We start from the raw sequence: 9,673 nt of genomic DNA, 5'->3' as shown, positions 1-9,673 counted from the left end.
GGGAACCAGGCCGAGGGAACCAGGCCGAGGGAACCAGGCCGAGGGAACCAGGCCGAGGGAACCAGGCAATTCAGAAGATTCACTTTATACGCCTCATTGGCATGTGAAGGTTTAATTTAATGAAGGAGGAATACAAATAAGTACATTAAAGGTTTTTTTAAAGCAATTTTTAAGTACAATAATCCTCACTGATTTTTAACTAAAAAAATAATAATTCAAACATTAAAAAAAAAGAGAGAGTTTTTCTAGAGACATTAGCACAGCAGGGCATTTAAAGCTCACCAAGATTAGTTAAATCTGTCAGATTCTAAAATCCATAATTCAGCAGCTGATCCAGTCGCCTCTTACCTGTCCAGGTGAGTCTCAGGTGTCAGCAGGTCGGTGTGTCTGTCCGTCTGTCCCAGCTCTGTCCTCTGACTGCCGCATCCCAGCAGCTGCAGCTCCTCTTTATCTGCGCCGCCTCTCTGCGGGCGTTTTCCATAAAAGGTAACGTTCTCTCAGCTCGCAACCTGATTGGTCCAGGTGAGCAGATTTCTCAGCTCGCGTCCTGATTGGCTGGAGGGAGTGTCGGTCATTTCTCCCATCGGAAACAACCTGGAGGATTTCTGACTGAACTTCACCTGAGATGGAAACTTCTGATTGGCCTGAAGAACCAAAACTAAACTGGAAAAAGGGAGAAACATCAGAGAAAGACCCAGAAACAGGTGAAATCATTTTATTTTGAACTAAAACATATTTATGGGATTAAATCAGAGAACAGCAGCAGCACCAGATGTTTGGATCAGATCATTACTGAATAACTGAAGCATCAAACTGCAGATGAAGAACCAGCTGGAGAATCAGAATGAAAACAGCAGAAACAGAAATAAAATGTTTCCTTGTTGAGTTCAGGAAGTTCCAACATTTAGAGAAGTTTTCTGAGGTTCTGCAGGAACCGGGTCCAGAGGACAGCAGCGGTTCTGGATCTCTGCAGGTCTCTGCATGTCGGATGACCTTCATTCATTCATCCTGAGGTAAAAACACAACGATTCACTGATTCACTTCCTCACAGTTCACTGAAACCTGACGGCAGGAATGTCTGCAGGAAACCAGGAACATTTTATTCTGATCCAAATCAGGATTCGGGTCTGAACCAAACTAAACTCCTTCATCTCTGCTGGTTTTTGTTCTGTTTATTTATCTTCAACATGGTTTTCTTGCTGCTGTAAAACTGGAAGTTTTTCTCACTGAAACCTGAAGTTTCATCAGATTCTGACCAGAACCTGCAGCTTCAGCTTCATCTGATAAATCCAACATTTAGTTAAAATAAATGAAACTTTTCTAATAACGATCTGGACCAGATGATCCAGTTTAATGTTTCTTCTCCTCTTCATGATTTCAACCCAACAGGCTCTAAATCTGCTTTAAATGGTTTTTACTGAATGAAACATGTTCATATTTATATCTATTTTATTTATATCTATGTCAACAACAACATGTCACTGATGAATGATGATATTTTCTTTCTGCTGATCCACTGAGTCACAGTGACCCAGATATTATAATTAGACTGATGGAGTCAGAAATGTTGAAACTTCAGTTTGTTTCTGTTGCTCAATAAAACCTGGATGATAAAATCATCAGAGATTCTGATGCAACCGGAAAAATACAGATTGATTCAGGAATACATGCTGAGAATAAATGAGATGAAAACAGTTAATATTTAATCTCAACAGGATTATTTTATAAATGATTTTTCCTCCAACTTCTCCAGATTCGGGTTTTCAGTAACAGAACAAAGTTTCTGAAACTATTTTTTACTGGTTGAACCGTTTTATGGTTGGTAAGAGGAAAAGACACGAAGTTATAAACTTTAAAATTAAAGAAATATTCTTAACATAAAGTGTTTTGTATATTAAATATGCTTAATTTGATGCATCACTTTAAAGTTTTATTTTAGTGAAAGGCAAGGTTTTAATAAATTATCATCCATCCATCCATCCGTCCGTCCGTCCGTCCGTCCGTCCGTCCGTCCGTCCATCCATCCATCCATCCATCCATCCAGCTCTCTGAAGTTTCTTCCTCTGGTTCTGTAGATCAGCTGCTGGGTTTGGGTCATTGTTCTGCTGATGACCCAGTTTGACCTCTGTTGACCTCAGCTGGGCTCAGAAAACACCGAGGCTCCATAACCTGAGCTGTTCTTCTGTTCAGCTGTTCTTCTGATTTTCTCCTTCAGTCCTTCAAACAGCCAGATTTATTCTTTTCTAATCCTCCTGTCCTGAACTTTAACCTTTGACCTCCTACCTGCTTCCTGAGGTGAAGTTGTTGGGTTTTGTTTTTTTCTCTGAGCTTCAGGCTCTGAATCTCCTGACTGGCATCAGTCTGGATGTTTCTCTAAGTTTCCACATGGGAAAGTTTTTATTCTGAAACTGGAAAGTTTATCATCGTTTTTTTTCTCCTGCATTTAAACGATGATAAAAGGTTCAAGAGTAAAAACTTTGCTCTCACAAACTCATGTGAACAGTGAAAATGTCTCTGTGATAAAGCTGATGTATTAGCCCAGCTGCTAACCTGACCTTTGACCCCAAACACATCAGATTTCATGTTTGTTTTGTAGTTATTAGTTTTATAACCTGGTGTGAAGATCTGAATATGTTTTGGTTCATTTTCTGTGTTTCTGTGTGAATGAAATGTTGATGCTGGAGTTTTTAAATGTGGCAACATGATTTAGAAGAATAGGTTTCCATGGAGATGAGGTCTGTAATGGTGCAGCTCTGATAGAAACGACCTTTGACCTTCCCTGACCTAAACCAGCCGCCGTTCCTCTGAGGTCGTTGCTGATGTCGTGTTTAAACTCCTGGAGGCTCCAGAACAGAAACTGATGAAATCCTGTTAGTCAGTAGAAAATGATGAGACTGAAAGCATTTCAGAATCTGGTAAAAACAAAATCATTTTTATTTCCTGCTATCAGATCTTATTCTGCTGCTCAGATCTTCATAATGTTTCTGGTTTAATGCTGTTTTTCTGTATGTAACTTCCTTTCTGTAGATGTTTTTAACGTGTTAAGACTCAATAAAACTGAACTGATCCAGATTCTCATCATTAACTCTGAATTGATTCCTGTTTCTGTTTTCATGCTTTAAATCTATTCACCAAACATGTTAAAGTTCATAAAAGGTTTAAAATGTTTGCTAAAAGCTGTAACATGTTTTCAGTTTCATGTCTGTGGGTCCAACCTGCCAGGTGAGGCTCCGCCCCCTCAGCGTCACACTGGAGCTGCTTCCATCTGTCCATGTATGGACTAGGCCAAACCTGCAGCAGGGAGGAAGTTCAGCTCCCCGAGGTTCACATTTCATAACTCAACAGTTTAAAAACACATTTTCTCAGTTTACAGAGAAAATGAACTTATCATCAATCAGCTCATCAGGATTAAACATGAAGCAGCCAAACTTTAAATTAGTTTTATTTAAAGTTGTAAAAATTAAAGGAAAACCTGTCAACTGTACAGAACAAATAATCTCTATAATCTGAAATGATATAATCTAATCTGAAAATGATTTAATGTTTCATCTGTTTACCTTATATGGACATAAAGCATCGAACCTGCAGAGCCACAAAACTCTGAACTTTTAATTCTCATAAAGAACAAACTAACCAAACACCAGGATCTTCTTTTACATCGACTGAAACACTTTTAGTTTTTTAAAAAATTATGTAACTTTGCAGATTAAGATTCATGTTTCAGAATTAAAGAATCATTTTAGATCAAACAGGAAAAGAAAGCTGAGATCTTTGCTAATAGAATAATTTTGCTTCATCTGATGAACAAAACATAAAAGACTGATTGATTGTTATTTTGAAGCATTTTTACTGTTATAATATTTCTAAAAACCTTGATCGTCCTGCAGCATCTCAGCCCTAAACTATCAGTTCATAAATCTGGAGTGAAGTTTTGTTTTCCATCAGGCTGATGAAATGGATTCCTGCTGTGGATGTAGCGACAAGCTGCAGAGCTGCAGCCGCTCTGGAGCCGCTGATGAACAACTCTGATCCGCTCTGCAGCCGCTCTGCAGACCCTCTGCAGACCCTCAGCAGACGCTCTGCAGACGCTCTGCAGACGCTCTGCAGCCGCTCTGCAGACGCTCTGCAGACCCTCAGCAGACGCTCTGCAGACGCTCTGCAGACCCTCTGCAGACGCTCTGCAGCCTTCCCTCTGAGCTCCTCGCCACACATTGCCGACATTCCCAGCCGGTCTGGACCTGCAGCCTGGGCGTTTCTGCCTCCTGCTGCCTCTGGATCTGATTTACATGCAGCAACATTCGGACCAAAAAAGGTGAAAACGCAGCAGGAGCTTCCAGGACCGGATGCAGCAGCAGCTTCCTGGGAATCCAGCAAACAGCTTTTCCTCAAAACCTACAAGCTGAAACACGAAGGAGATAAAATCCTGTCAGAGAATCGGTTCTGTTCGGTTCTGCTGAGGAATGCTGACATGTTTCTGATCCACAGATTAAACAGGTTTCATCTCTTTTTGGTTCATTTTCATTTTATTCAGCAACAAACGCATGAAAGGAAATTAGAAAATATTCTTTCAGTTTTTATTGTTTCATGTTTCAGGGAAATGAAAATGAACAGTCACTTAAATTAAAAACTTAAAATATTTTTTAAACAAATAGAAAACGGGGAAATATTTACAAAAAGGTGATTTATTATGAGGATAAATTAAATTAACATTTCGATATAATGCCAAAATTATGTTTTATTTAATGGTTCAGATCCTGTTTTAGAAAAACATTCAGGTGTTTGAGAAACTTGCAGAAAAGAAAACAAAGTGAAATTATTTTTGGTTTAAAATAAAAACAACTTGTGTGTTAATGATAGTTATACTTTTCATTCAATAAAATTAGACAAATGTGTATAACTTTAGATTCTGCTTAAAGATTCATATATTTGGTTCATAATAAAATAAGAACTAAATATATGATATGTGGTGTAATTATAATCATAACTTTGAAAAAGGGGCACAAATAGAATAAAATGTATTAAACTTTCTACAATTTCCATTATTCATTTTGTAACAATCTATAACTTCCAAAACTTTTGAAAAGTTATACATTTAATGCGAAGCTTTGAATTTACTGAGTTTTCTTCAGTAAATCTGCTGATCAGTTTCTGGCTCTGAAGATTTTTCTGGAAGGTTTTTGTTTCATCTGCAGTAAAAACGTTTCAGAACCAGAACGTCGTTTCTACAGTCAGACACGGTGGTGGCAGAGTGGTGATCTGGGACTTTACATCCCCATTAAATCAGTAACAATAGATCCAGAAGGACAGATCTATTCAGTCTAATTCTATGCTGTGTTGTCAAATTTTATTTATTTTACATTATATTTACAATTCCTAACTGAACTTTCTGTTTGTTGCAGTTTATTTTTTACCAAGCGACAAAATTAGTCAATCTGTTGCTTCTGTCAGTTTCAGTTTCTTTATTTATTCTTCATTGGCTGTTTTACTCCAAACTGAATAAATTCAATTTGTTTTTCCATGTTTGTAAACCTGTTGGTGTGTTTTAGTGTCTGCACTGGTGTTATAAAATTAATTTATAATTCAGTATATTTATGTCTGTTTAAAAAAATACAAGTTTTAAGTCATTCAGCTGTTTTACTGAATCTGATCATATTGTTCGATACTAAACCTCAGATATCGGTATCAGGGGCGCTGCTAGGAATCTTGGGCCCCCTGACAAAAAATGTGTTTGGGCCCCCCTGCGCAGCTGCTGTTACAATTTTGAGTCTATTTGACTCATAAAAAGCATCACAATTTTAAAGGCTTCATCTGCCTTGCTTTCTGTGGTCCAATACTGATACTAGCACAATGTTTACTGCTCATGAATTAAACTTCCAACTGTCCACATCCAGTTTGCTTAAATTGTTTCTATTAGTTTTAGATACTGAAATGTCTCCCCATGAGCAACAGTCAAAAGCAACGTGCAAAATACACATAAAGAAATCCAGACTTCTAAAAATGTGATGTAGCTGCATTTTATTCAAGCTGCAGTACATAACTTTAATAAAAAATATGTTTTCTCCATATTTGTTAAAGCTGTTGGTTTGTTATGAGACAGATAATCTGTGAAAACAATCAATCTCCTCCATCTGCTTCCTGAATTACTGGTTAAGGTAATGCACCAATCTGACCAAAACAACCAATCAGAACCAGGAGGAGGGTCTTAGTGCTGTCAATCATCCTCATTCACTCACTGCTAAATGTGCTAATGGTGGAGAAACAACTTATCATTACAAGAAACCGTTAATCTGCTGTCGTTGGTAGCTATGCTAACTAAACTGAGCATTCACAGTTTGAATCTGCACAGCTTTGTGCTATGCTAGCTGCAGAATAGCACAAATCGAGGGGGAGGAAGGATGAGCAGCATCACATAAGATTGTGATTGACAGCACTAAAACTCACTGACTGGTTGTTTCCAGCACTGGGAGAAGGCAGAGGAAATAGATTTTTCACAGATTACCTCTCATACCATATTGTCACAACATAATGACAGTTTTAACAAATATGTGAAAAAAATATTTATATAAAAGTCACTGCAGCTTTAATTTCACTCAGGAGAGGACGGGTCAGGAGGGACGTGGCAACAGATATCTGTAATTTAAATGCAAGCCAAGGTAAAACTGTGTGGACTGGCTGCAGACCAGACAGGAGGCTGTTTTTTTATTATAATTTTATAAAGACTGTTTGAATTTCTGTCAGCAACAAATACATTGTTTTTGTTGTGTAATTGTAAAAAGAGCAAAGACACAGAGAAATCCCTATGGATTCCCTGGAATGATGCTAACTAGCTTATTGAACACAGTGTTGCTCAGTTTTTTCACTGGGACGGGGAGGAAGAGGGTTTATGCTGGTATGTGGTTAGAGCTGCTGCTGACTGACTCATCTGTTAAGTGGTAAAAGGTACAGGGACAAGTTCAATATATGAATATGTTGGTAATTTTTGTTCCTTAATTCATTAAATGCTAGTGAAATGGAGGCAAACAGTAGTCTGTAGCTAAGCTAATTATGCTAAATGGTTGATAATCTCACACAGTCTACCCACCTCTCATGGAGAAAAACTGGGTTATAAATTAAAACTCTTGCCTTTTTCTCTCTCCCTCTCTCTTTTGTTGAAATCCTGATTTTATAACTTTTCTTAGCAGCATAGTAGCTGCCACAGTCGTTCATGTTTCCCACTGTCTGCTGCTAACAGCGTCACTCTGAAGCTCCAAGCAGGAACGAACCATTTAACCCAGATTGGGGGGTTCAGGGTAAATATGGATGTGTGTTTTTTGGTTTGGGAGTGGGAACATTAAATTTATAATGCTAAAAACAATCTTTGAGAATACAATATGATTAACTTTGTAATTGACAGGGCCCTGATTTTTTTTTTTTTTTTTTCAATTTCTATGAACAAAAATTAAATAAACTGTGGAGGGCCCCAAGTTGGTCAGGGCCCCTAGAATTGTCATCACTTTCCCCCTTTACTGCGCCCTGATCTGTATGAGAAGTGAAAATCAGAAATGAAAAAATTGGTTGTATTGATCATAAATCTGAAGATCTGCTGGGAGAATCTGCTCGTCTGTAACTGCTGAGGTTTTTATGTTTGTGATAAAAACATGAAACCAGAAAAAGTTCTGGAGGTTCTGAGAACCTGAAACTACAAACCCACTGAAGAAATGAGGATATCAGTGAAGGATCTCTGGTTTCTGCTGCTGCTGCACCATAACAGCAGTGACCTCTGACCTCTGATGGACATGAATCATCATCCAGGACTGGCTTTCAGCTGTTCCACCTGTTGGCCTCAAGGAGGCGCTGCAGAGCATCACAACAAACCTCTGACCTCCATCAGGCCATATTTAATATTTAAATTATATTAATAAAGCTTTGCAATATCATTACTGCCACTGTCCATTATTCATGTTATTAATGTTACTGTAACATTAATAATATGTTACTGTAACATTAATATAATAATATTAAAGGAATGTTCAATAACAGATCACTCTGAATATGATTTATTATTTTCCATTCATATACAGCAGAACTTCTCTTAATTCTCTTTATTTATTTTATTGCGTTTTATTACTGATTTTTTTTTTATTCTACATTTCTACTTTGCTTTTAATGTCATTGTGTATAATGACATTCATACTTCAGTCTCGTATTTAAACTCTGATCTGAAGTTATTAAAACTTTTCCAACATTTTGTTTAAATATTCTGATAATTTTCTGTGATTAAATCTGAATCCGGTGACCTTAAATCATCCAGACGTGTTTGGATTTTGATGCTTTATGTTAGCCTTCCTGTTAGCATTAGCATCCTCTGAACACTGATCTGTCTAACTGAACAGTTGTGTTCCTGAATGCACCACCAGGATGAAAACAGGTCAAACATTTCAAAAACAACGATTTTTATCTGCATCTGATCATTTTATCAATAATTTGATCTGTCAGGAGAACCTGTGAAACATGATTAAAGTTTATCTTGATTTGACTGCAGATTAAACATAAATTTCTCCTTTTGAATAATTATTAACTCTTTAATCGACCAAAGCAGATTTAATGGAAGAACTCTGACCTGTTGGTTCTGTTGGTTCTGTTGGTTCTGTCTAATCAGGTCCAGAATCCTGTGGTTTGTTACAACCTGTTATCTGAACATAACAACCTGGATCCCAGAACCACAGAGACCCAGCAGGGGGTCAGGCTGAATGTTCTGGTTCTGATTAAAGCCGGGTCGGTTCTGCATCATCCTGACCTCTGAACTTCTCCCAGAGTTCAGAGGTTCTGTCACCTTATATCATCTTTAATGGATCTACATTGTTTCAGCTTTTTGATTTTAAACCTGCTGGTTCAGAGGTTCTGTCACCTTATATCATCTTTAATGGATCTACATTGTTTCAGCTTTTTGATTTTTATTCAATGATTTAGTTTATTTTCTTACTGTATTTATGTTTAATAAACTCTTTAATCATTTTCATCCCAGTTTTTGCCAGTTTTCCCTTTTTCACCATCATTACAGTTTCATAAATGGACATTATTAAAACTGTCTTTCTTTGCATTTTAAAAGTTTTAAACTCTCCATTAACCAACAATCTGAAGCATTTAGAATAAATAATATCACTAATAAAACAAAAAAAGAGGTTTGTTTGTTTATTGGGGGTCAGAGGATTTAACAGCAATAATAATATTTAATACTTTTTAGATGAATTCTGCAGATGAATCCCTGGTTGAGCCGATCAGAACAACTTCTGGTGATGTTTGGTCCAAACTCTTTGTGTTCCTGGCCTCATCTGCTGGAAGCAGGAGAGCGAGGTCCAGATGGAGCCGCCGGTCCAGATGGAGAACTTCCTGTCTGAGACGACCTGGAGAACCTGAACCTCTGCTGATCCACAGCGTGCAGATGAAAACGTTGTATCAGTTTGGATCCAGGCCGGGAACATGGTGGTTCCTCCAGACAGAACCGTGTTGGAGTCCAGGGCCCTGCGGAGGTCCAGGTCCCACCTTATGATGCTGCTGTAGGGGGTCAGGTGAATCACATTCAGACAGACACGGCTTACCTGCAGCAGGTGAGATGTTGGTCTGAGTGTTTCCTGTCTTTAAATGACCTGGTGCCCTTCAGCTGGTGACCTGGTGACCTTCAGCTGGTGACCTG

The 9,673-nt window shown here is 38.0% G+C and overlaps 1 protein-coding gene across 2 annotated transcripts in view; it reads right to left on the bottom strand.

Moving 5' to 3' along the window:
• LOC103152610 (actin, cytoplasmic 1-like) overlaps nt 1-9,673 on the bottom strand; it is a 16,521-nt gene that overhangs the window by 2,775 nt on the left and 4,073 nt on the right. The window contains exon 2 of one of the 2 annotated variants that reach the window (XM_007573157.2): nt 349-362. The gene's annotated coding sequence lies outside the window, so the exon portion shown is untranslated. Of the gene's footprint in view, nt 1-348; nt 410-9,673 lie in introns of those variants that run through there. The other variant, XM_016661270.1, reaches the window with a different exon arrangement.

Source organism: Poecilia formosa, unplaced genomic scaffold (genome assembly GCF_000485575.1).
Source record: "Poecilia formosa unplaced genomic scaffold, Poecilia_formosa-5.1.2 Scaffold320, whole genome shotgun sequence".
Lineage (NCBI taxonomy): Eukaryota > Metazoa > Chordata > Actinopteri > Cyprinodontiformes > Poeciliidae > Poecilia > Poecilia formosa.
The sequence above is the reverse complement of the archived record's forward strand: the minus strand, read 5'-3'. Positions and strand labels throughout refer to the sequence as shown.